The sequence below is a fragment of the Ursus maritimus genome, unplaced genomic scaffold (assembly GCF_017311325.1).
Source record: "Ursus maritimus isolate PB19 unplaced genomic scaffold, ASM1731132v1 scaffold_23, whole genome shotgun sequence".
NCBI lineage: Eukaryota > Metazoa > Chordata > Mammalia > Carnivora > Ursidae > Ursus > Ursus maritimus.
The window spans coordinates 16,731,049-16,753,986 of record NW_024424786.1 but is presented as its reverse complement, the minus strand read 5'-3'; the positions used below and the strand labels follow the sequence as shown (position 1 = coordinate 16,753,986).

At 37.7% G+C, this 22,938-nt stretch overlaps 1 long non-coding RNA gene across 1 annotated transcript; it reads left to right on the top strand.

The window, feature by feature from the left end:
• Window positions 1-28: 28 nt before the first annotated feature.
• Window positions 29-3,547, top strand: LOC103659359. Its single transcript, XR_567468.2, has 3 exons — window positions 29-101; window positions 1,880-1,924; window positions 3,412-3,547. It is a non-coding gene; the product is annotated as an uncharacterized LOC103659359 (long non-coding RNA).
• The last annotated feature ends 19,391 nt before the right edge of the window (window positions 3,548-22,938 follow it).

Here is a 22,938-nt window from a genome sequence, read left to right as displayed (position 1 = left end):
TCCCGGGCGGGAAGGGCGGGGCGGCGTTAATGGGCCGAAGACGCAACGTGAGGCAATGGTTGCTTCGGAAGCTCTCTCAGTTTTGCCGTCTGTTCTCTGAGGTTAGGGAATTGGGAGCTCCCTGGGGCCATTTCTTACAAGATACAGGTTCAACTGACTTAGACTGTGTTCGCAAATCTCTGCGCCTGTGCGTGAGGCCAAATTTTTGCACCCCACTCCTCTAATCCCTGGAGAAGTGAATGAGTTACAAGAACCTCAAGAACAGAACCTTTATTTATAGTCTCACGTTTTATGTGATTTCTTTTGTTCAAGTGAAATCTGTTCCGAAATGCATCTCTTTTATTATAAACTATAAACATAGGTATGTTTATTCAAGTAAAATGTAGGCTTCCAGGAGGATGTTTGTAAATTTTCTGAGGGAAGAAACAGTGTATTTCTTGTATCCTTATTGTCAGCCACAGTTTAGGTGCTCAGTTTTTAAAGTGGATTTATTGGTCTAGTCTTTGAGAGCCTGTGATTTCTTAGACTGAAGGGTCTCAGCCTTCAGTTTTCAGGTGTGTGTGGTGGGGAACACCCAAAGTATTGTTTTTTTGACCAACCAAGTGAAAAATGTGAGCCGGGGAAATAGGATAAGGCACACCGACATCCCAGCTTGCTAGTGATGTGAAACACACCACTGTAGGTTGTTTTCATGCAGTGAGCCTATCTGTGGTCCTTCCTACCACTTCCGTTCTGCTCTGCAACCAGGTAGGGTTTTGCTGCTCACTAAAATCAAGTCAATCTTAGAACTAAGGTATGGGAGAAAGGCAAAAACAAGGGATAATCAGCTCAGCTGTGTCTGCAGGTCACATTCAATTGTTCTTTTGTTACTTTGCTCTTGGTACTTTGCTAAGAAATAATGAAAAAAAAATCTCTGCTTTGAAAGAGCTCACAGACTAGTGAGAGAGGAGTAGACAGTTAATCACACTGTGGTGTGATAAATGCCATAGAAGAAACACAAGGGTGTGAACAGGATAAAATGAAAGGCATGAAAGCAGGGGCATTTGGGAGGAGATTAATGCTTGAATTGAGCTGTCATATGGAAAAATAACTTGATACACTGGTGGCCTCCAAGTGCACTACTAGTTAAGCCATCCTAGGGGTAATAAAACAGAAGGCTCACAGACCAAATTAAAATGCTTGAATAGTCTGGTTTATTGAATCAATTTAAATACCCAGTGAGAAGTAAGGGAAATAATTGGAGTAAGTTGACAAGCTTAGGATAGGGTGTAAGCAAGTGGAAGGACGACATCACTTGAATCATGAGTTATGCAATATTCATATGTTCTGTCTGCCACATCAGCCTTTCCACTGATGATATGCTTATGAGGACTAGGTTGAGGTTATAGCAAGGACGCCCACAGGTGGAAAGTGCTTTGGGCCAGTGGCACACCCTGCTCTGTTGGATATGCAGGGAAACATGCCTGGCCACCACCAGAGCCTACTATTAGTTTGATGAACAGACCACTGATCTTATTTGCATTTCTTGGATAGAATACATACATATGAGACTATACTAGGTGTCATGGGTAGCTAATTTAGGGCTAACAAAGCTTTCAGGCCAGAGATGGCACAGCTATTCATACCTTAGTTTTTCTACCCCTTTTTGACTGTAAGTGACCCTCTTCCATCATGTTTTTTATTTAACTTTGGCATGCCTTATAGTTTACTAACTTACTATGTATATTTAACACAATTCTGCCTATGTTTCACAAAGTACATAGTTACTCATATTCTATATATAAAACATCCTAGGAGTTTTGCATTTATCTCATAAGCTACTAGTGTACTTAACACTTCTTCTGACTAACAGTTCTTATGACTTTCTTCCATCCTTAAGGAAACTGCAAGGAATTCAGTATAGTTGGAGTGAGAAGCTGGAGAGGTAAGTAAAGGACAGATAGTACCCTTTCTGTGGCATATTAGAAATACTAGATTTTATACTGAAGAAAACTAAAACTATAAGGAGTGGAAAATAGGGAAGAGGTGCAGTCCTGGGCTGGAGGGACCAGGTGGAATCTCTTGCCCTAAGGCAAGTGATTAATAATGAGGGCCTCAATCAACTAAAGCAGTGGCTCTATGGGGTTAGAAGGTGATTGTCCCGACGCCTCCAAGACATTTGGTGATGTTTGGAGACATTTTTGGTTTTTCAAACTAGGGGGTGCTACTGATAACTACTGGGGTAAAGACAGGGAAACTTCTAAACATCCTACAATGCACAAGACAATCCCTCACAACAAAGAACTGTTGTGATATCAGTAGTGCCAGGATTGAGAAGCCCTGAAGTAAGGGATTTAAGGAAGCATAGAGCGGATAGAGGTTAAGCTATTAGATTTTGTTGGATTTTATAACTGATTAAATATAGAGGTGAGGAAGAAGGAGAGAATGATTTTAGGGTTCTTGCTTAGGTAACTAGGAGGACAAAGGGTTAGGGAAAATAGAGACAAAGAATTAAATGTTAGGTATTTAAGTTTGAGACATCCCCAAGATGTGCAGTAAGCAGTTGGAAGATAACAGAGAGGAGATGAGAACAAAATTGAGAATCTTCTTAATAAGAAATGTTTGTACCAGATTAGATTAGAATCTCTACAGATAAACTCTAAGAATCTGCATTTTTGGCAGGCAATTTGGTGATCTTGCAGCATGCCAAAATTTGAGAACAATAGTTTTAGGTCTCAGAAGAGAGGTCTGAGGCGCAAACAGTGAGGTAGCAGGAAAACAAGGGAACAGCAGAGTCCCAAAAACCACAGAGAGAGTTGAAAGCAGGGCTTTTAATAGTACAAGAGGTTGCTATAAAGCAGTACTGGTCATTAGAAGTATAATGCAAGTCACGTTTTCTAGTTGCTGTATTACAAAGGTAAAAAAGCAGGTGAAATTGATTTTAGAACTCTACTTTGTTTAACCCATTATATCTAAAACATTTGAACATGTAATTCGTGTAAAATTAATAAGGTATGTTATATCCTTTTTTCATACAAAGTCCTAGAAATCTGATGTGCCTTTCATACCTCTAGCACCTCTTGATTTGAACTAGCCACAGTTCAGGTACTCAGTAGCTACAGGTGGCTAGTGGCTACCATGTTGGATAGCACAGCTGTAGAAGGTCCAGTAAGAAAAGAACTAAAGTGTAATCTTAAGCTAGAGTAATAAGGGTGGTTATGGATAGTGTGATAAGAACTCTATCAGTGAAGAAGCCAGAATATGCCCAGGTAAAGGATGGGAAGTTAGAGATGATAACAGCTACCATAGGGAACATTTTTGAGAATATTTGCTAGTAATAATATAGTATGAGAGGCTTTTTTTTTTGTACTTTTGAGTATGAATTTAAGATCAGACAGCATAATTCAGTTTTTTTTATGTAAAATTTAACAGTTATATTTGAACTTCTGCTTGTACGGAATTGCCTTCCCCCTGGAGACAACTAGAAAATTGGGCATAATATATGAAGTGGCTGTTTTCAGACATTGGACCACAAGCAATACATAATTGTGATCCCTGAGAGAAGAGAAATGAGGTAAGTCCTACAATGACTCCACCCTACTACCTGGAAGGCAGACAAGGAGGAAATTTAAACAGAGACCAGTAGTTTCACTGAATGGAGGAGACAGAGATAGGAATTGAGGAAAGCCAAGGAGAAGATATCAGAGAGGAGGAAGTGGCACAGAGAGGGGTCCGTCTGCCCAGGTGTAGCTTTCCCCTTGTCCTTTGGCTGATTATTGATCTGTGCAATGAAGACTGAAACTATGAGACCTGGCACCAAAAAGCAGTAGGCCAAACACCTTCTGATGCTTACACAGAGCTGGGAATGGTTTGTGTTCCCATCTGCCAGAGTAGAGAGACCTTGTAATACACACATTTCTACCAATCAAAACAAGAATAGTTGGAGCCTGGTGAACTTGCTCGCTCTTTCTTTCAGGTCTCTCTGCTTAGGCTTGTTTGGTCTTTCTCATAGCATAGTAACCATAGGGTATCTGGGTTTATTACATGGTGGCTCAGAGCTCCCAGTGCTTGTGTTCCAGCAAGGTGAAAACTGCTTAGCCTTGTGTGACTTATCCCCTAGAGTCATGTATTGTCACTTCCACCTCATTCTGTTGATTATATGCAAGTCATTGAGCTTGGTCCAGATTCAAGGGGTGGGAACATAGCTCCTACCTCTTGATGGGAGGAATATAAAAAAATTTGCAGATATGTTTAAAAACTGCATAAAATGGCATAGTCTAGTACCAAATCTAACAACTACCATAATTTCAAAGTAGTTATGAATATAGATAATATTTTAAGATATCTGTTACAACTTTAATTGATACAAAAAATCTGTGATTTCTATGGGTGAGTTTGAGGTATTGTAGACACAATTAATACTGCAACAGTACTATTATAATAGTTACAGCAGTTCTGTGACACCAGCTGGGAGATAGTGTCAGGTCCCACAGGTTAAGGGTTCAGTCCTACAAGACTGCCCCTTCTCCACATCAGATGCTAATCATAAGGGCTTCTGATCCACTGGCTATAAATCAGAGGTTCCCATCATTTCCTTCTTAGGTTAATTTGATAGAGTATCTCACAGAACTCAAGAAAACGTTTTACTTAATAGATTACCAGTTTATTAGAAAATGGTATAACAGGAACCACTAGGTAAGATGCACAGGACAAGGTATGTAGGAAGAGGCACAGAGAACTTCCATGCCCTCACTGGGGCACACCACTTTCCTAGAACCTTGTATGTGTTCACCGACCTGGGAGATTTTCTGAACCTTGTGTTTTGGGTTTTTAGGGCCTCATTAAATAGATATGATCTATTAAATCACTGGCCACTGGTGACTAGCTTAATCTCCAGCCCCATTTCCCTCCCGACCTTTGTAGCTTTTCAGTAGTCCCTTCGTTAACATAAACTGTGGTGTGGTTTAAGGAGCTTGTTATGAATCACAAAAGACACTTTAATTAAACTGACCACTTAGAAAATTCCAAGGGTTTTAAATTCCTGCTAGAAAAGGAGACCAAGACCAAATATAAATTTCTTTTTATAGATTACAGTATCACAATATCACCATACCCTTCACATATATATGTATATATCTCATTTATACACACACACACACACACACACACACACACACGTTCACGCAGGCACCCGCGCATATAGAAAGTACCTGGCACACAGTGAGCTCTCAGTAACTGGTAGCTATAATTACTCTTGCTGCTATTTATGAACCTCCAATTATATCTGGAAACACTGGAGTGATCAGCTCACATATGTTCTGTCATTCATGACATGCTATGTTCTAATCTTGAAAGATGGATATTAACCTGAATTATTATTTGTTGTTATTTGATCCTGCATCTTCTGCCTTCCCTCTCACCACTTTGTACCTGTTCCCTCGGAACAATATGTAAGAGTCAATTGATTTAAAGAAATGCGTTATAGGGAGTTTAACGACTGGACAATAGGACAGATTGAAGCTGCATTTTTAGCTTCTGATTTTTCTCATTTGAAGCAAAGATTTCAGACTGTTGTGGGGGTGGCGTGGGGGAAGGAAATGCAGATCTGTTCACAGCTGCTACTCAAAATACTAGCCATATAACCAGGAGAGATTTTGGCTCAAATTAAAATCCCTGGGCTCTTCATTGCCATCATAATCATTATTGTATCAATTAAGATTCGTTTGCATGTCCACAGTGTGTTTGGCACTATATCAAGGAAGGAAGCTGATGATCACAGAAACGGTTTCGACCCTTTTGCTTATGTCTGAGAATGGCCCAAATGGTATAAAGAAAAAGCAGAAATAAATCATTAAAATTTTGTAATTCAACAGCACTTGGAATCATAAAATATTAGAACTGGAAAAGGATCCAACAATTCTGTTGCACAGCTTCTTCATGTAGAGGTTGATAAAACCCAGCTCCAGAAATAGTAATATTATACAACCAATATATAAGTGACAATTAGTAACGGTTACACAACCAGTAAGTAATAGGGAAAGCCAAGACTCATACCCATGTCATCTAACTCAAAATGCAGTGTTTCCCCTGCTTAATCAGCCTACACCACAATCTATGAGTAAGAATCATATTCTTAGAAAACCAGAAAATATAATATTACATATAACTCTCTTTTGAATTACTTTCTTTGAAAATTAGGAGTCAAGCCCTTCGAGTCTACATGTTTTGGCCTTTCTGTATCGGCCATTACTAATGAGAGGACTGCGTACTGATGGTTTTGGTGGGGATGTTTTGGCCTGAGAGGGGACTTATTTAGATGAACAATATGAACAGTTGTAAATATTTTTAGGGATTATATGAGAGAACCCTCATTAGGCCTTTGGGCAGATCTTTGAAGAGCAATACTGCTTAGGAGCCAGCAGAGGGAGAGCAGAACATTGTTTTGCCAATTTCATCAAGTTCCTCCTTGCTGCTTTACCTTTTGTTCATTTTTTTGCACATATTTGATATATTCCTTGACGGTGATGAGAAAAATACTACCTTTTCCTGCTTTTTTGGGGAAGGTAGAGAATGCCTGTGTCAATGAATTGGGGTTTTATTTAACTTAATGGTCAACAGACTATCAAATGAGCTGGGTTTGGAAAATCCTTAAGCATATTAGGAATTTATTTGTGTGGCTTTCACATGCTTTTCTGCATAATATTGGGTAACTTAAGTGATTTTAAATATACATAATCAAATATATAGATTATCTTTTAATATTACTTTTAAGAGAAACTGACAATGTAATAAGATTTGGAAGTGTCTCATTAGTCACTTGATTTTGCTCTGTAAGAGGATGAATGTAAACTGAATCTAGAGAAAGTTTGAAATGGTGACTTTTTATGTCTAGAGTTTTAGAAGTAAAGTTCACATGTCAGTTGAAGTAATCGTCTACTTGTTTTTCCAGAAATCTCCAGTAAATTCATTATTGCTTTGTTTTTGTATCTTCAGAGTTTGGGATATAAAACTGAATGTGGTTACACACTTGTCCTCACAGAGTTCATGAGAGATTGATACAGAAACAGATCATTGAAAAATATAATGGCAGTAGTAGACAATGAGGCATGTGGGTGGGACAGTAAGAGTGTATGGAATGCAAGCATCCAACCCAGTAAGGGGATCTGGAGTGATTCCTGGAGGAGGGCCACCTGCGCTAAGTCACAAAGGATGAGTGGGAATGTAGTCTATTCAATGCATTTTTTAATCTTCCCTCCCATATCCACATGGTTGTGTTGAGAGCAGCCATTCAGTAAACTATTACTCTGCATTCCTAGGCTAACCATTTTTCACAAGTGGATACCAGAAACATGCTGGGCCAATCAGTGTCCCTCCCTAGGATTTTTCAACATAGGACCCAGTGAAACTTGAGAACTGTCAGCTGCTTTGTTTTCTGCCTTTTGTCAGACGAAAACAACCATAATAACCTTGACATTACATTGACACACATAAGTTGAGGCACAGACAAGCTCTGGAGAGAGTGCATCCTCCCAGCATTCAAGCCTCTGATTCTCTTATTGCCCACAGTATATGTGCAGCTACTTCCCTGTTCTGTTTCATGAGACACCTCAGTATCCATATAAGTTTATCTTTTTTCTTAAACTAGTATGAGTTAACTTTCTTTCCTTTGAATCCCAGCTGGTATAAAGAGTTACCAAGGCAAAGAGAGGGTGAAGGACATTTCGGGGGCTGCAGGAGCAAAGACATAGAAACATTAAAAAGCATGGCCTGCATAGAGAAATATAAATAGTTCAGTATTGTTAAAAAATAAAATGAAAGAGAGAAAGAGTGCTAGCAGATGAAGTGGGAAATCTGTCATTTTAGGGAATTTAGCTTTACCCTGAAGGCAATGAAGAGCCACAGAATAGTTTTCACAGTGACATTGTGAGATCTGTGGTTTAGATGGCTTACTCTGCCAGGAGTTTCTTTAGCCTTTCTCTCCTCTCCAGACCTGATGTGCTGTTCCCTCACTTAGGACCCTGCGGGAAGGGGATGGGACATGGAAAATGTATTCTTTCCCCTAGGGTCCTGACTTTTTATGACTTCATTGAATTACTTTGTAACAGTCTGTCTTCTGCTCCATTCTGAAAGTACCACTAGAGCAGGGGCCATATCTACTTTGTTCATCGTGAATTCCTGAAGTACCTAAATGAGGTAATTTCCATCTTTGTACCTGGAACACATGGTTATACAATAAAAATTTGCTAAGTCAATAAATGAGTGAGTAAATAAATAGTGATGAGATAGAGGAAATAAATTCATGATGTATTTTGGAAATAGTCAGGGCTTGATGAGTTTGTTAAAAGTAGCTACATATATTGAGCACTTATACCTTAAGTGGGAGGCTGAGGAGGGTTTTGCATGCATAACCTTATTTAATCTTCATAACAATTTCTGTGTAATATGTATCACACTTTCCCCCATTTACAGAAAAAAGGGTTTTTTTTTGTTGTTGTTGTTTTTTACAGGAAAAAAAGAACCTTAAAGAGACTGAGAACTAGGTCGAACCATATGAAATTGCCATCTAATAACTTGCCGGTATAGGTAATGCATTAGAGCAGAGACCCGTTCAGTACTAATCTCTAAATTACCATGTTATATTATACATAGATGTGAAGGGGAGGAGTGAAGAATGATTCCCAGCTTTCTATCATAGGTGAATGATGGTGTCTCCAACTGAAGCAGAGAATACAGAGCAGGGGGTACTTATTCCAGTGGAGATGATTAATTTGATTTGGGACATATAGAGGCCTCTGGGTTGAGCACAAGACAATGTCCAGCTGCAAGTTAATGTATGAGTTTTAAAACTCTATTGCTGAAGAATTGGATTCATGGTTCATTAAGTTTCAGTTAAATAAAAATATTAGGTGAGGTCTAACAAGGAAAGTATGCTGTTTAAGATGAGTACTGGTTAGAAGAAGGTATAGACCTTGGGAAATATTACATAGGAGACACAGAATTGACTGACTAAGACTAGAAAACACTGAGGGTATGGTGCCATGGGAAAAAAAGAAAATAAGGAATTTAGGAAGAAGGAAATAGGAAAGAGGGAACAATCTACAGTGTCACTTGCAGCAGAGAGTTCTTGTAAAATATATACTGAAAACTGTCCATTGGGTTTGACACCCAGGGGTTTATTGTTGATCGACAAAAACAATACTAATAAAATGGTTGGGTAGAAGCCAGACTACATGTGGTTGAAAAATGATTGGAAGATACAGCCAAGAAGAATAAATAATACTGTCAAATGTTTTCAATGAGGAGAAGAAAGAGGGTCAGACATTAGTTAGATGAAGACTCTGAGAGAAAAGAGACATTTTTATTTTTAGGAAGAGAGAGACAATTGAGGATGTTTACCAGCTGTGGGAAAGAAGCCAATGGAGAGATTGAAGGTATCCAAGGAGAGGATATTGGAGAAAAGGACTCGCAAAGGAGGGAGGGAATAGGATAAAGCTTACAGATGGAGGAGTTCACCTTCAGGAGTTGGGACATTGAACTGAGCTTAAAAGAAAGTATATGGAGAGATATGTGAATGTGTGCATGGAAGAAGAATTTTGAGAGACATGATGAGTGATGGGCTTGATTCTCTTGATTTAACAGGAGGCTTTGAGTAGGAGTTTTAGAAGAAAGCATAGGATAGTCATTATTTGATATGGGATTGAAGACTGACTGAAAATGAGTAAAGAATTGGAACTCTAAATGCGAGTTCAGCCAAAGTGAGAGATCGTATTTGGTAAGGGTAACAATTAGTATGGTTTTGATTATTATTCTCAGTGTTCAGCTTTATAATTGAGGAGTAAAGAGAGATCATCACATTGATCCACTGTTTAAAAAATTTTACTAGGTCAATTGCAGTTGGACAGTTGTACAAATGAATCAAGGATGCTGATGTAATAGCACTTTAAAGGATATTACTTCAGAAGTTTGGACTAAAGTGTAAAGAGATAGCTATTAGATTTTTAAAAAAGTGAAATGTGATATTAACCATATTCAGATTCTCAAAAGAAATAACCCAAAACTAGTTTCATGGCTGTTAAGAAAACAAGAAACCCTCACTCATAAATATAAAAGGATCAAAATGAACTGGTGAGGATTAGGGAAGATATTTCTTGGGAGAAAGCTGCTTCTCTGCTCCCTTATATTCACAAGGTGAATTGACGAGTGGATGATACTTTGCCCTGCACCAGAAACTTACATGGGTGAGAGTGCTCTCAAAGGTTATTTAGAGAGCTTAATGGAGTAAATAATGAACTAATGCTTGACTCCCACCATGAAAATCTAGAAGACATAAGAAGGCATGAGAAGCTGATAAGCTACTTTGGTAGTGGGCTGCTTGCCTTTTCTACTCATCACTGTATTGGAGGTTTTAACCAGTGCAATAAAGGAAGAAAATAAAAAGACATACAGATTGGAAAGGAAGAAGTAAAACTTTATTTTCAGACAATATGTTTAACCATGTAGAAAATCCTACAGATTTTATAAAATCACTACAAGAATTATAAATTAAGCAAAGGCTCAAAAGGTCAATATAGAACATTAATTGTATTTCTATACACTACGGAAGAATTACTGGGAAGCCAAAACAAAACAAAACAACCTAGATAGCAATGCACACTATAATGAGATTCTCTTTCTCCCTTAGAAATTTATAAAAATGTAGATAAGATTGGTATGAATGGAAATATTGTGTAAGCTAATGAAGCTTCTAGATCTGAAGTGGCATAGGAGCAAGCTGATGTGAACAAATTCAGGAGTAGAGGCAGAGAGGAGAAAGCATACTGTAGAAATCATGAAGGTGGTTCTGGGAGCCTGGTGGGCTGAGTCAAAGCAGAGATATGTATTCCCCAAATAATAAAAAAGAAATTGTGGATTAAAAAACAAACCCAGAGTTATTTGTAATATGATTTCACAGGGTTCAAGAAAAGGAAAGTTAAAGCTAGAGCAATAAGCTTACCAGCCAATGCTCTGGTATCTTGGAGAAGGGAGCTGTTGACTGAATATAGCACCTATGTACTAAAGGCTATAGTGTCAAAGATTTCCTGAGGACAGAAGACCAGACTTTGGCTTGTGTGAGGCAGAAAGTTAGACCTGAGGTCCCCGCATAAAGGCAGGAACTTGAAATGCTCTCTTTCAGTGAAAATGGAATTAGAACAACTAAGCACTAAAACTAAAAACTAATAAAAATTCCCCTCATAAATCAAAGCTCCAAGATTTTTCCATGTACTGATATGAAGTCTCATTTGACATTCTTCCTAGGATTTTAATATGGCTCATCTTTCACACCAGTGAAATTCTAGGATGTTCAGTGGCAGTGAAACTCTTTGTAGCAATACTTCCAACAGTCCAGGGCAATAAGGGACTCTCAAGAAGAGTTAGTGACTAAAACTTATAAATCACAGAAGAAAATAATTCACCATGAGAATTATTGAAGTGAAGAAGAAAATCAGATCTTTAAGAACTTGATAAAATACAACAATCTGAGAAATACTATACAGTAACTATGCTTAACATTAATAAATTGACAAAAGGAGGAGTAAAAATCAAAAGGAAAGAATAGGGTATTTGTTATTAGAATATGTGAATTTGAAAAATAATTGAAAATAACTCTTAGAAATAAAATTCCTGAAATTAAAAATTTGATGGAAGGGTTAAGTGATAGGTCATAGTAAAAATGAGAATTACTGAACAGTGAAAAAAGAGTCAAGAAAACCAAAACACAGCAAAGATAAATAAAATGAAAACTAGGGAAAAGAAGGTTAAGACATAGAGAACAAACTGATGGGGTGAGCATATGTTTAACATAATGAATGTTCTAGAAGAAAAGGAGGGAGAATGGAGAGGAGAGGTGATATTTAAAGAACTTCCTATAATTGAATGTGTGATGATCATAAATAGCATAATTTTTTTTCTGTCTGACAATCTTTGTTTTCTATTAAATTATAGATTCTTTTTATAATTAACAGTTACTGATCTATTTGGGTGTGTACTATTATACTCTCTGTTTGCCTCATTTGTTCTATGTTGTTTTTTTCTCCATGCTGGATTAATCAAATATTTTAATTATTCTTTCTCTTTAAAGCATCCATTAGAATTATGCATTTTATTAGTGCAGCTAGTGCATGCATGCATTAGAGTTATGCATTCTATTAGTGGTTAAAGTTGCGCTGTCCAATAGAGTAGTTATTAGGTATATACGGCTATTTAAATTTAAATGTGAACGTAAATTAGTGACAATAAAATTTTAAAATTTCAGTTCTTCAGGTCTGGTACCCAATAGCCATATGTGTGCAGTATAGGACAGCACATATATAGAACGTTTCCATCATTGCAGAAATTTCTATTGGATAGCACTGATCTAGATAACCCAAAGGTCTTTATATCATCTGGGCTTTCTGTTTGTCTTGTTTCTTGGTATGTCTTGTCATCTTTCATTAAATGAGTCTGATTGTGGGGTGCCTGGCTGGCTCAGTTGGTAGAGCATGTGACTCTTAATCTCAGGGTGGTGAGCTGAAGCCCCATGTTGGGTGTGGAACCTACTTTAAAAAACATAAATTAAAAAAAATAAATGAATACTATTGTATATGAAAAACTGGAAAGGTTCCAGATGCTTTTATCCAATCTCAGAAAGGGTTCACTCTCTTCTCTGTTAGGAAACTAGGGTCAGGTCATCTTAATTTGGTCAAAAACTGAGTTGCCATGAAGCATCTGTGTTGCAGTTTTTATTAAGACTAATATACAACTGATTTGTCACCACTCTTGGGAATATAACCCTCCAAGGTTTTTAACTGACAGACTGGGGTTTCAATAAGACCCCTCCTTTTTGCTGGGTCATATACTCTTACTTTTGTCTCCCTGGCACAGACTATTGAAAACACCATACTTTTAGGTGGCATTCTACTTAGGTTCTTTGTGTATCTTAAAAAATTTGTGTATCTTTTTGCATCTTAAAAAATTTGCGTTGTGTATCTTAAAAAATTTGACTGTGGCTCAGGCTTGCCTTGTGCCTCCCCCTGTTCTTGCTACGTTGGTGACTCTGGACTCTATGTTTTTGTCTTTCCTGTCCTGTGAGAGTACCAAAAACTCTTTCAGCTGTTCTGCCTCTTAACAACTACACTCTGACCAGATTCTTAGCCTTTTACCCAGAACTAAGAATTTGGAAATTCCCCAAGAGAAACTTGCTCACTCATCTCTCTCTGGTCCCTTAAGTCCTGGCTGCCTCAGCCGTTTTCAGTGCTTTCAGAGATTTTTTAAAATCTTTTTTTCCCCCTAGTTTTTCTTCATGTGAGCTTTCATTGGTTTGCTATAAGCTATACTACTATAGATGGAAATAGGATTCCTTCCTCTTCACTTAAAGTCATGGTTGATTCTGGTGCAAGCTTTACTAATATTGATAGGAGAGTCACTTTATTATTACCATTATTTCCATATAGTTATGTTTCTTTCTATGGTATCAAAATGACTGCTACTGTGCTTGTATCTGGAAGGCCTTACTGAAATATTGGGGATGTATTAGAAAAACTCATATGATTTAATGAGGATTGAATCTTTTTGGCAAGCTTCTGAGAGCTATAATAACAAGTGCCATTTATCAATCACCTATCAAATGCCTTGTGTGTTAGATATATGTTTCTTCTAATTATTAACAATTCCGCAACATATATAGAATTGTTACAACTTTACTGATAAGAGTACCGGGGCTCAAAATGGTTACATAACTTCCCTTTGGCAAATCTAGGTCTGACTTTAAAGGCCTCAGCATCATTTCCCACTTGTTCTTGAGAATGTAGCAAAAGCCTAGGAAGACTCTGTTCTTCACATCCCCTCACACTTAGCTGCAGTCACTTGCTATAATTCATTCCAGCCTTGCTAAGTGATATCCCAAAGCAATAAAAATAGAAATAGTGACAACAGGTCATGCTTATTGTACTGAGAGGCTCCAAAATCATTTTTAATGAGCTAAACCTACAAGGATTAGTAACAGTCTAATAACCACCAGCAATGTTCTCTGCTTCAGGCAAAGTTTAGTTGGCTGGACATAGATGGGAAAATCACAGATAAGGACTCTTTTTTTATTTAAATACATTAGCAATGCCATGGCATTTATTATCTATTGTAGCTATTTTAAGCTGGGAGTACCATGCAGAGCGAAGTAGAAGATGCTGGGCATTAACTTTTGTTTTACCTGCTGCCTTGGTAGATAGTTCTATGACCTGAAAACGGGACCTGAAAACTTCTCCCCAGATCCTTAACTTCTGTGCAGATTCCAGACTACACCCATCACTGATCTTACTCCCTAGCCTCCTTCTATAGTGCTATTATTAATCCTATTCTTTGTGATGTTTTATTCTAATCTGAAATAGAATGATGGGAAATTAAATTATGGTTGTGGGTCCCCTGTAGTTTCTACGTCAGATGTTAGCAAAGTGATAGTTGAAGAATGATTCTAATTGAGGACCAGAGGGCTTATTTTAGACTGTAACTCTGTCTAGAAACATTTGGAAATGGATGAGTCTAGATATTACAAAAAAGAATCTAATCTTATGAATGGTATTAGAAACATATTCATAGTTTAAAGAATACTGTAAATCATTTCTTTCTTGTTGCCATTGTGTCCCCTTTCAGTCCAAACAAAAATCATCAGATAAGCACCAAGAAATATCTTCTTTTTCAGTGTCTTGACCTCTGTCTTTTCATTGCTTCTGTTCTCTCCCTGCTTCACTCTCTTCTGGGTTCTGGTAAAGTTTGCTGCCCCAGGAAACCTATTTTAGACTCCATTTAAATAGCAATGGTGACCCTTTATTTCCTTAAATGGACCACTTATAATGCAAAAGAAAAATTTTTTGAATCATAAGTCAGTCCCAGAGCATTAACATCATTGCATTTGTATGGGAGGAGGTCACTCTCTATGCATCAGAGATAAGAGTGGAAAGTGATGAGGTAAAGGTCACAGAGACCCCTCTGTTCCAGGATTATTAATAAAGAGAGTAGGCATGGCATGACAAATGGGAGAAGATTTTAAGAAGTGTTCAAAGATGGACTGGTGTATAACTCTAGGGAAACAACACATCCACTTATTGTGTTTTTTGATCATGTGCTCTGTATCAGGCATTAGGGAAAAAAGGTATGTATTTGATAAATAAAATATATGTGGTTCCTGCCTTGCTTAATATACAACCTAGTTGGGACGATAGAGAGCAAACATGCTAAAACAAACAATGAGAAATGCAATAAAGGAAAAGTAGAAGATATGGTTGTAGGGAATACATGCAGTGCGAATGTGTATACTCACTAATTGGATATAAAAATAGAAGTCATCTGCATATAGATGACAATTAAAGCTGTAGTAATCTATGAGATCAACAAGGGAAGGAAAGTGCAGAGATATGAAAAGAGATTCTTAGACTACGCCTTGGTGGACTTACTTTTTGGGAGGTGGGGGTCAAAATGAGGCTAACTCTGGTTCTATCTACTAAAATTGCTTGAAAGTTCATTATCAGGCATTTAATTTGACAGATTTCTTTCCCTTGCTTGACATTTACAAGAACCCTGGGGACTTACAAGATCCTTAAAGGCCAGCACAACAGTCTATTGAAGGTTAATTGCTCCAGTGTGTGCTTCATTTCCACTGTACCATGTTTAACCAGGGAGACCCTCACTTAGACTCCTAGGAGTGTAGCACTTCTTACCTAATCAGAGCCTTCTATAGTCCTTGCACTACACAGACATTTTAGGCAGGTCAGTCCTGACACCCATGGCAATCCTAGAGAATCAGCAACTCTCAGCCTGCCAGATAACACTCCTTAAAACCTATTCTTCTCTCCTTTCCAAAGCTTCTTTCATTCTCTAAATGGATCCACACCTTTGAAGCATAAAACCCTTTATAGGGGCTATCTTTTTGGTAGTGGATTCCTGCCTGGTAACTCTTCCTTCGGCCTTTGACACACAACATGATTGTTTATTCTTCCTTAGTTCTGGCCCAGACCTGAGAAATCAAGACCTGAATCTCCTCCCTGGATGGTGGAGATGACATCCTTCCTTTCTCCATTATGAGTGTAGCTGTAGAGTAGCCAGAAACAAACAAACAAACATTATTTCAGTAGATCATTCTGCCACTTTAAATGGCAGAATACATTTTAAATAAGTTTAAGTTCAAAATACATGATTCGCTGCTGGTTGGAATGGAAACAACAAATGTTGGCAAGAATGTGGAGAAAGGGGAACACTCTTACACTGTTGGTGGGAATGCAGGCTGGTACAGCCGCTCTGGAAAACAGTATGGAGGTTCCTCAAGACGTTAAAAATAGAGCTACCCTACAACCCAGCAATGCACTACTAGATATTTACCCCAAAGATACAGATGTAGTGAAAAGAAGGGACACGTGCACCCCAGTGTTCATAGCAGCAATGCCCACAATAGCCAAACTGTGGGAGGAGCTGAGATGCCCTTCAACAGACAAATGGATAAAGAAGATGTGGTCCATATATACAATGGAATATTACTCAGCCATCAGAGAGAATGAATACCTGCCATTTGCATCAATATGGATAGAACCAGAGAGGATTATGCTAAGTGAAGTAAGTTAAGCACAGAAAGACAGTTATCATATGGTTTCACTTACATGTGGAACAAAAGGAATAGCATGAAGGACATTAGGAGAAGGAATGGAAAAACGAAGGGGGGAAATCAAAGGGGGAGACGAACCATGAGAAACTGTGGACTCTGGGAAACAAACTGAGGGTTTCAGAGGGGAGAGGGGTAGGTATTAAGGAGGGCACGTATTGCATGGAGCACTGGGTATTATACGCAAACAATGAATCAGGGAACACCACATCAAAAACTAATGAAGTACTGTATGGTGACTAACATAACATAAAAAAAAAAAAAGGAATGGGAACTGGTGCAATATTTCTGGACATTAAATTAATAGTATGACTGTACCCTAAGAACCAGCAATCCTATTTCTGCGTATATATCGCCCAGAAATTTTTCTACATGTGCATATAAGGATATTCATCACCATTGTCATTTAGAGGCAACCAAGATGGTCGCCATAAAGGAAGGAATAAATAAAAGTATGGAATTTTCTATTTGTATAACCGTGTCATCTGTAACTAGCAACTATGTATTTCTTTTCTCGCAATTATTTTCTTGATTGTACTGACTAGAATATTTGTTATATTGTCGTGTAGAAGGGGACTTAGTTTTTTCCTGATTTTAGTGGCAGTATGTTTATTTTCTGTTAAGAATTATGTAGCAGTAGGGTTTTGTTTTTTGTTTTTTGTAAATGTTCTTTATCAGGATGTGTTTCTATTTCTAGTTTTCTGAGAGTTCTTTTTCATAAAGATTTTTTTAAAAATTCATTTATTTGGCAGAGAGAGAGAGAAAGAGAGTGTGTGTGCACACGCGCACAAGCAGGAGGAATGGCAGAGGGAGAGGGAGAGGCAGACCCCCTGCTGAGCTGGGAGCTCAATGTGGGGCTTGATCCCAGGACCCCAGGATCATGACCTGAGCAGCAGGCAGGTGCTTAACCAACTAAGCCACCTAAGCACCCCTCTGGGAGTTTTTATTATGAATGGATGTTAGTCTTTGTTCAATTCATTTAATGCATTTCTTGAGATGATCATGTGATTATTCTCTTTAATTATGTTAATGTGGGGGCACCTGCGTGGCTCAGTCAGTTAAACATCTGCCTTCTGCTCAGGTCATAATCTCCAGGTCTTGGGATTGAGCCTCCTCATGGGCTCCCTGCTCCGCGGGCAGTCTGCTTGTCTCTCTCCCTTGACCCCTCCCCCTGCTGGTCCCCTCTCTCTCTCTCTCTCTTTCTCTCAAATAAATAAATAAAATCTTTAATTATCTTAGTGTGGTGAATTATACTGATTGATTTAAAAATGTTAAACCAACTTTCCATACCTGGGGTAAACCTCAACTTAGCTATAATACAGTATTCTTTCCCTGTATCAATATATTCAATTTGTCAATATTTTGTTAACAACTTTTGCATCTATATTTTTGAGGGTTATTGGTCTGTACTTTTCTTCTCTTATAATGTCTGGCAGAATTTGGTTTTAGGGTTATATTGGCCTCATGAGATGACTTGGGAAGTGTTCTGTCTTCTGTTTTGTAGGAGAGTTTGTGAAAGATTGGTGTTGTATCTTTCTTAAATGTTTGATGGAATTCTCCACCTGAGTGAAGAAGAAAATCGACGCCCATTTTTTTTTGTGGGAACATTTCTAATTACAGTTGAAATTTTGTTAATAATTATGTCTACTTAAGATTTATTTTCCTTTCTCTGTTGGTTTTGGAATTTGTTGCCATTCAAGGAATTTATTCATGTTATCTAAGGGTGGATAAAACAATGTTGATGCTGAAGAAAACTGCTTATTTCTCTGGCACGAAAAACTAAAACACCTGTAGTAATTAAGTTGGAAGGCCATTAAGGGAAGCTAAGAAAAATAGACTGAGGTGTGTATTTTCTGGTGTCTCTATTGAATGTCTTAGATGTTCATGATGTTTCTACTGTGAGTGGTCGTAATTCAAATGTTCTCAGTAGATAGTCAAGCTTATAGCAACATGTTATTTGCTCTTTTCATTGTAGTTGCTTTTTGATCCGCTGTGTGACATCTTAGAATCAGCCAAGAATCAAGATCCTGGTGCAGATTTCTGGCATTTTTTTTTTCTCTGCTTAGTTCTGTTCCCTTTTTTCTGGTTCTCTGCCTCACAGATTTCAGCTGCTCAGCCTCTCAAACTCTGGTTTCTGTCTCTCAATTCTGTAGATTAGCCTTCCCTGTATGGCTTATACCTCCCTGCTTTGTATTTTGGACAGTTCCTTTGGGTAGAAATTGGGGGTAAGCATAAGAGATCAGAGTCCTGTACTACCTGTTGTCTAAGTCTGAAAACTGTTCTTTAATATATTTGGTCCAGTTTTCCATATTTTTATGGCGAGATGTCTAGTTTAGCACCATTTACTCCATTAGGACCAGAAGAGCATGGCCATTCTTTCCCAGAAGTCTACAGCAGTCCTGTCTCAGGCTAGAATTAGACTTTTGTATTTGTTCCCAAACCAATCACTAACAAGGGGTATGCAGTTACTATCTTTGATACAATCTAATGAGAGTCCACTCATGGAGTTGAGGATGGCAAACATTTTTAAGGCTACATATGAAAAAAGAGTGCATATCAAAGAGAAAAGAGGAAACTCTTTTGGCTGAGTTAAATGTTCTATATCTTGATGATAGTGCTGGTTGCACAACTTTCATCCCTTTAAACTCTTTAAATTAGAAACTTAAAATTGATGTATTTTATGGTAAACTGACCTCAGTTGAGCCAATTAAAAAATGATTGTTGCCTGCTTTTGTTGTAATATATAAATAACTATATTTTTAAAAGTATAAATATCAGCAGAAAAAAAGAGCCTGAGACCCATTCTTTCAGCTTCTCGGGGAACATTATGCAAAGTAAGTTTTAACTATAGAATCACTAGCAGCCAAAGAGAGACAGAATAGAAGCTTTAAGAACTTTTTTCCTGTGTTCTTTCTCTCTTTTTTCCTGGTTAGTGTCTTCTCTCAAGTAGCCAGGTTCTTTCTCTCTCAAACCCCACTTGACAAGAAAGTGCTTTCTTCTCTTTAATGGAATGACCTCTTTTTCTTTATAGGAGCTCATCCTCCTTAGCCTCTCTTAATAGCCTGGAGACTAAAACAACACAGTGCAGTATCTCAGTTTATCTTCCTAGAGAAATAATCATTTCTTTAGTATCAGAAGTGTCTTATCCTTATTTTATTTGGGACCATTGGTAAAAGAAGCCATTATAGCTTTGAACTCGCTGCCCTGTAGCAGACACCAATGTTTATCTATAGAGCATCCGTCCTTCTTCCTCCAACTTAGTAGACTCTGAGTCTGTCCCAGTATCCACTAACACTCTCATGCCACCCATGAGACTTGGGGGAAGTTGACCTCATCTTCTTTCCGTATACTATGAGCTCAATAACTCTTTGTTGAATGTTAACTTCTCTTTTGATCTCCTGTTTCCCTACTAGACTTAGGATTGTTTCCTTTATTAGGTAGTGTTGGCAGAGTATCTAAGGCCTGAAGGCAGGGCCTCTGAAAATGTAAAAGAGCTGTAAAAGCCAAAAAACCAAAATGGGGCTTTGTACTAGTCAGCATTGGTTAGATTGTGCTGCAGTAACAATTACTTCCCAAGTCAGTCTATTAATGCACAAGACTTTATTTCTAGCTTATGTTACATGTTCAATGCTGGCTAATGATGAGAGAAAGGGCATTCTGGGCTACACAAAGTCCTTTGAGAACCTAGGCTGATAGAACCTCTACCATCTCTGACATTGCCTCATGTAGAAAAACATAGGCTGCCTGATTGCCAAGGTAGAGCAAGAGAGAGCTTGAACTCAGCATAGGCTTTTCTCTGCCTTGTCACTCACCTTTCATTTGGGCAGGACTAATTAATCACATGGCTTTGCTCAACTGTAGGGACTGAGAAGTACAATTTTCTATTTGCCCAGAGGTGAGGAGGGCTAGATGTTGGTGAATATTATTATTATGTCTACCAAAAATCCAAAATGTGAAAATAAAACTCAAAATCCAAATTTAGAAATTCAAGTTAATAAGACCAAAATTAAAAAATAAAATCCAAATTAATAAATAATTAAATGTTGACTTCATTATTAAATTGGGTATTCATAAACATTTCATTGCATTTGAAAAGTTTGTTTCTTAATTTCAAAGTCCTCAATAAGCATAATTCCTATAAAATCATAACATTTTATGAGTTACATGTACTTACATGTACTTACTTGTACTTACATGTACTTACTTACTTACATGACTTACCAATAATGTCAAACACAAATTTGTAAGACTACTTTTGTAACTTTTACTGGTATATTTAAAGATGTTTGATATGATGTGTGACATGGTCTTCCAAATTAAGAAAGACCAAGAAAGTCTTTTAATGAAACCTAGTAGACAATAAATTCCATGACGGCATGGTCTTTCTTTCTTGTCATTTTATCCCTGGGGTTCTAGCACAATCCCTGAAATAGTGGAGGAACTTGTAAATACTTATTAAACTACTGAACAAATAAATAAAATAATAAGTCTTCACTTTTGAGGCAAGTATAATCTTTGTAAAACTGACAAGTAAAAAAAGTTCAATACATTTCTATAAATGTTGTTGGTCATAGTCTCAGTAGGAAAAGTTGGAATGCACAAAAATTGAATAATTTGAGAAACATGTAGTGAAGATGTGGACAGGTCTGAAGGGAAAGANGAACAAGCACTTGCTAGAGAGAGGGCCACCTACAGCAAGGATGACTTTAGGTAAAGAGACTCAGCTAGCCTACAGGGACGTTTTCCAAGTCAAATAGAGAAAGTGAGATGGAAAATCCATGCCAGGCAGAGAAAATAATAATTAACAAAGCAGAGAGGTGTGAAAAGCCTAATATGTTGAAGCAATGGTGAGAAGTGCAGCATGTCAGGAATAGGCAGGACAGGAAGAAAGAAGAGTGGATTATTTCAGGCAAGGTTACCTTCCCTTAGGAGAAGGCAGGGGATCTTATCATGCATATTACCTCATTAGTGCTGATTAAGAAATTTCAGACTGGTTGGTTTAAAATTCCACTACTGGGGGAGGCCGAAACTGCAGTTAAGTCAGGTGTTAAGTCTTGGTGGGACTTAGCAAAAGTGACTCCATTTGGGGTCTGTTTCTTTTTAACACAATGTATCTGTGTCACTTTGGCAATTCTGTTGATTTTGTCTGGGCTCCTTTGCATATCTGGGTTTGGCTGGCTGTTGGCTATGTGGACCTGCCCTAGCTGGGGTGATTTGGATGATTTGACCCTAATCCATATGCCTGTCACCATCCAGTAGGCTATCCCAGGCATGTTCCCGTAGCAATGGCAAAGGAGTGAGACAATAAACAGTAGCATGCAAGTCTTTTGAAGTTTGGACTTAGATGTGGCATACCATCATTTCTGTCTCATTCTTTTGGCCAAAGCAAGTAACATTGCCAAGTCACAGTGTCAGATTGGAAAGCACTACAAAGTTAAATTGCATAGAGTGGGTGCAGCAGGGGGCAATTTTTTATTAGTCAATTGCTTGGATATATCATGTAAGTCTCTTTTAATCTATTGGTTTCCCCTCCATCTTTCTTTATTTTCCTTGTTACAATTCATTTGTTAAAGGAAATGCCATTTTATTTTTTAATTTTTTGCTCCACTCAGACTTCAAGTACTTACTGTTCACTCTTGCTATCATATTGGGCCAGTCTTCCAGCCTAAGCATAACTCACACAATTGCCTTTGTGCAGAGACCTTTCTGGACTCTAGATTTAGGACTTCCTTAGATCTCAGTAGAATTTTTTATTAAGGAAATTCTATAGGCAAACTCATAGGTATATGATTGTATTTTCAGATATTTAATTAATTAATTAAAGGGGAGGTATATATTACCAGTTTCCTTATTAACAAAAAAATCCTATCTATGTTCCTTTTTCCCTCATGGTCAGCTGAAAATAGGAATTGGGACCATGCAGCCACATGTGTGACTAGGTGAAGGTTTCTTAGCCTTTTTCTGCAAATAAAACCTGCTAATGTTATTTAACATTAAGATATCATGCCAGTTATTTGGAACTCAATAAATCATTTTATTGCAGGTTTATTGAGTTCCAAATAACTGACATGATATCTTAATGTTAAATAACATTATTTATTTTTAAAGATATGGTGAAATATATTTTAGGAAATTGCCCATAATGCTATGACATTAAAAAATGAGGTTTGACCTGCTTACAGTAAGCCCAGATAGTATAGAAAGTTTCTAAATGACTTCTACTCATTCGTACACAGGTACTACTAGTAGTTTTTCATCCTTCCTTTCAGAAAAGAAGTTATGCATTCACCAGCATATAG